This window comes from Sceloporus undulatus, chromosome 2 (assembly GCF_019175285.1).
Source record: "Sceloporus undulatus isolate JIND9_A2432 ecotype Alabama chromosome 2, SceUnd_v1.1, whole genome shotgun sequence".
In the NCBI taxonomy this organism is placed as follows: Eukaryota; Metazoa; Chordata; class Lepidosauria; order Squamata; family Phrynosomatidae; genus Sceloporus; species Sceloporus undulatus.
This window is the reverse complement of record NC_056523.1, coordinates 90,510,419-90,515,151: the sequence shown is the minus strand read 5'-3', so window position 1 is coordinate 90,515,151 and position 4,733 is coordinate 90,510,419. Positions and strand designations below refer to the sequence as shown.

Sequence of the window (4,733 nt, the reverse complement as noted above, 5' to 3'; positions counted from 1 at the left end):
TATGTATTTCATGGTGATCTTAATTTCTAAACAAGTAATATCTCTTGCCATCTTTGTTTTAGAAGGGTCCTCCTCTTTTTCCAAAACCTGTCCTACCCTTAATGCCCTACATCTTTCTTGAACGTCTTACATTTTGCACTGCCTTGTCCTCAGGGTGACCAGGGCTCCTCTTCCTTTCTGGGACCAGCCCTATCTTTCATGCCCTACATTTTTCTTGAGCGTCCTCCATTTTGCAATACCTTGTCCCCAGGGTGACCAAACACCTCTGCCTTTTCCAAGACCAGCCCTGCTCTTCATATGCCCTACATCTTTCCTGAGTGTCCTCCATTTTCCACTGCGTCCTCCTCCTTTTCCAGGACATGCCCTACCTTTCATGCCCCACATTTGTCTGTTATGTCCTCCATTTTGCACTGCCTTGTCCTCAGGGTGACTTGGGGTGTCCTCCTCTGCCAGGACCTTCCCTACCTTTCCACCTTGTGTCCAGGAGGCATTGCCAAACGTCCTCCCTTTGAAAGACAGCTAAGAAGCATGGGGTGTTATGGATGCTGGTGTCCCTTAGCTTCCCTTGGTCCTCCATTTGGCAGTCCTCCTGCTCCCTCCATCCAGGGAAGCCCTCCCCTCTGCATTAGGCAAGAAAGGCGCCCTACCTGCGAAGGGGCTCCAGGAGCCCTCTGCTGCTGCTGCTGCTGCTGCTGCTGCTTCTTCTCCCCCTTCTCCCTCTGCCTCCTTCCCCGGGGCTCCAGGCATCTCTTTCTCCCACTTCCTCGCAGGGGCTGCCCAAGAGGAAGCAGGCTCGGCCCCGCCCACCCTGGAATTCCCCTCGCCCAGGATTGATTGACACACCCAGCAGCTAATCAGCGGCAGGCTTCCTCTTTCTGAAATGAATGGAGCTGCTGCTGCTGCTGCTGCTAGAGAGAGAGAAACAAAATGGCGGCGGAGGGGAATTACTTTTCTGAGGGGCTCCTTCCTTCTCTGAGGGTGTGTTTGCACCTTAGGAGCTTGGGACTTTAAACAGTGTGAAAATTGCACAACTGACATTAAAATGTGGTTGAAATGAGATTAACGCAAGACTTTAAAACAGTGTGAAAATTGCACAACTGATACTAAAATGTGGTTGAAATGAGATTAACGCAAGAAGACCCATTATCCTGGGAACAGCCAGGCAATAAACAGTCACAAGTCATTCACAGGACAAACACTAAGCAGCTTCATTTATATACTGCTTCATACTGAACTAGCTTTATTATTACAACTGTAAGATCATTGCCCCCAGCAATCTGGGTTATTATATGTAATTTTCTATTTTTATCTCTGTGTGCATTTAATTGGTTGATCCCGCCTCGATCTGCAGGGAAAGGGGGCAAATATAAATAAACTATTATTTATTACATGGGAGCAGAATAATAATAATAATAATAATAATAATAATAATAATAATAATAATAAAATACCGGAGACTTGTTTCATATTCAATAACAGCTGCAAGGTTATTAACGTTTGTTCTTGACTATGGAGTTTATCACACTAGGAAAATCCCATGGGAAAATGGGAGTTAAACGAGATCCGAATTTAAACCAAACTTGCAAATTCAGGGAGTTCATCATGCTAGGGGACTGGAAAATTGGAAAATGGAAAAGATACCTTCAATGGATGAAGGATTACAGAAGTTATGGGAATTATAAGAGAAATGGGTAAATTAACAACCATGGTTAAAAAAAAGAAACCAATTCAAAATTCAGAAAGGGAATGGGATCCTGTTGAAAAATACACAAACGTGTTTTGGAATACAAATGTGTGAAATAGATGAGAAAAGTTACAGAGAATGGTGAGATGAAAGGAATGAAATAGGAAAAATATAAGCTCAAAAGGTGCAAAGATAAAGAATAGAAAGGATAAGAAGAATGGAAATTAATAAAGATAACGACAATGAGAAAGGATTACAAAGTTTACAAGGAGTATAGAAGAAAGAATACAATACTTACGATAACAGTAAATGTAAATATAATCTTAAAGTAAGGGTGGATAAGGTAACAAGATAATGTATACTATATAATTTTGATGGAAAATGAAATAATATGATGTAAACAAAAAATTGTTATAAGATGTATAAGACAAGAATGTATAATTTTGATTTGATTTTAAAATTAATAAATAATATTTCTTTAAAAAAGAAAATCCCATGAATTATTTGCTGCTGTTTCTTGCCTGGTTATTCATGGATTAATGACACTTTAATTGTGTTTCACCTAGTCATTTACTTACTTATTTATTTTTACCCCACTTTTCTTCCAAGTTGGGACCCAAGGCGGCTCACAATATATAAAAACCCATTAAAACAACCCATTAAAAACAATTAAAACAGTAAAGTTTTTAAAATTACAACATACAAAATTTAAAACATACAAGGTTAAAAATAAATCTAAACCAACCTCCCATCCCCCAATAAAACCAGGCCTACATGATTTTAAAAAGCTTGCAAAAATATGGAACACGTCAATAATTTGCGTGTCATCCTTCCACAGGGGCCATGCTAATCTCTGTATTGTTCAATTTCACACATTGTGTGATAACCATTAGCACAACTGTGTGAAAATAACGGTTGGTTTGTGGGATAATACCACTTTGAACACGATGTTGTGTGAAAACCATTAGTGCAATTGAGGGATTATTGCAGGTTAATCACTGGTTATATTTTCAGTTGTCCCCTGTGAGATAAACTCCATACTAATAATGCACTTTGACACCACTTTATGTGTTGTAGCGCCATCCTATGGGATGTGTAGTTTTACAAGGTCTTTAGCTTTCCCTGCCAAATTATTTGTTTATTTTTTATTTATCTATATGTCCTAATGACAGCAAAGGAGGACGGCTCACCTCAAGATATAGGGGTTTCAAGAAAAATGGAGGGTGTGGCCGAATTATGGCTAAAACCACTCAAAAGGTCTAAAACACACTGCAGAAATAATCCAGTTTGAGACTGTTTTAACTGCCCTGGCTTAATGCTGGAGAATCCTGGGAAATGTAGCTTTGTGAGACATCTCTGTCAGATTCTTCTGGGGCCAGAATAAACTACAATTCCCTGGATTCCCTAACACTGAGCCAGGGTAGTTAAAGTGGTCTCAGACTGGAATATTTCTGCAGTGTGTTTTGGACCATGTAAATGTAAATTCCTGCTTCTTAAGCCATGCTCAAAATGGAGAACATTTTGGAATTCTTCCTAGGCAGAAGGTAACAATGTAGGACAGGTCCTGGAAAAGGAGGACACCTGGCCACCTTGTCCAGAGTCAGAGTGCAACACTCAAACCAGTAGGCTATGCTGGCTCTTCCAACAAGCCAAGTTATTAGTTTGTTTGTTTGTTTGTTTTATTTGTATGCCACTTTTCTCCCGTCTCACAGATAAAATAGTTTTAAAAAAACTTTACTTCTTATTTTAAAAAAATAAATAAAACCTATTTGCTAAAGTGGTATAAAATTACATAATACATGCAAAAGTTAAAAACATAAAAAAAGAGCACACACCCCTTAAAAGAGTGCAGGCAAAACTACAAATTCAGCCAGGGCAGTTAAAGGGCTGTCAAACTACATACTGTAGTTTCTACAGTGTAGGTGCAACCTTAGTGAGACTGTAGTTCTAGGGATTCAAAATGACAAATCCTGCCTGTAACTGTTAGCTATCAACTACTGTATTAGTTAACTATTAACTACAACGCTACAACCTCCACACTTTTGTTGTTGTGTGCCTTTAAGTCATTTCTGATTTAGGATTGTGAATAATAATAATAATAATAATAATAATATAATGACCCTAAGGCAAACCTATCCTGGGGTTTTCTTGGCAAGAGGGGGCTTTGCCCCAACCTCTGAGGCTGAGAGAGTGTGACTTGCCCAAGAGTAATTTCCACTGAATTCACTGAGACTTCCTTATGAGTAGCCAAGCAAGAAGCTGGGGTTTCTGTTTGTTTCCTTCCTTTGGACAGAAAGAGCCAGCGAGTACTGGAGTGTGGTTGAAGTTTTAAATTTTTAGCCTGTTCTCTTAAGAATGGGTCTTTTACAAAGACAACAGCAAAGCTTTATTTTGGAACTAGTTCCATGGAAGACAGCTGGGTGAAACTGATGAAATCTTACATTAAGGGATGCATCTACACTGTAGAAATAATGCAGTTTTACACCATTTAAAATGCTTTACCTCCATCCTATGGAATCTTGGAATCTATAGTTTTTCAGGGTTTTAGCCTTCTCTGCCAAAGATGCTGGTGCCTCACAAACCTGAGTGACTGCATTATTTCTACAATATAGCATACCATTGATACTTTGGACCTTTGCTGCCAATGGCTTCTTAAAAAATCAGAGAGTGGGAAGATTGCTTATTTTTGGACTGCAACTCCCAGGACCCCCTAGCCAATGATTGGGAGGGAGATTCTGGGAGTTGTAGCCCAAAGTTAACATCCTCTAACTTGGGTGTGGGAGAATCAAACAAGCATGTAATTCCACAGAATCCTTGGCCTGTTACAGACTGCCAAAATAAAGCTGCTTCGGGTCTCTTTGGAGGTATGCTGTTTAAATGATGCATGGGTCTTAAGAGTCTGGAGGTCGTGCCAAAGCCACATTCCATTCCTAAGCACTGGAGGGCAGCTTTGGTGCAGCTTCCGGATTCTTAGGGTGCATGCATCATTTAAACAGCATACCTCCAAAGAGACCTGAGGCAGCTTTATTTTGGCAGTCTGTAACAGGCC

At 40.0% G+C, this 4,733-nt stretch overlaps 1 protein-coding gene and 1 pseudogene across 6 annotated transcripts in view; both read right to left on the bottom strand.

Moving 5' to 3' along the window:
* Positions 1-774, bottom strand: part of TNIP1 (TNFAIP3 interacting protein 1) — a 108,488-nt gene extending 107,714 nt beyond the window's left edge. For 5 of the 6 annotated variants that reach the window (XM_042452113.1, XM_042452109.1, XM_042452111.1 and 2 more), the window contains exon 1: positions 648-773. The gene's annotated coding sequence lies outside the window, so the exon portion shown is untranslated. Of the gene's footprint in view, positions 1-647 lie in introns of all 6 variants that reach the window. The other variant, XM_042452114.1, reaches the window with a different exon arrangement.
* A 1,703-nt stretch (positions 775-2,477) lies between these two features.
* On the bottom strand, positions 2,478-2,574 carry LOC121924530 (annotated as a pseudogene).
* Positions 2,575-4,733: the final 2,159 nt, after the last annotated feature.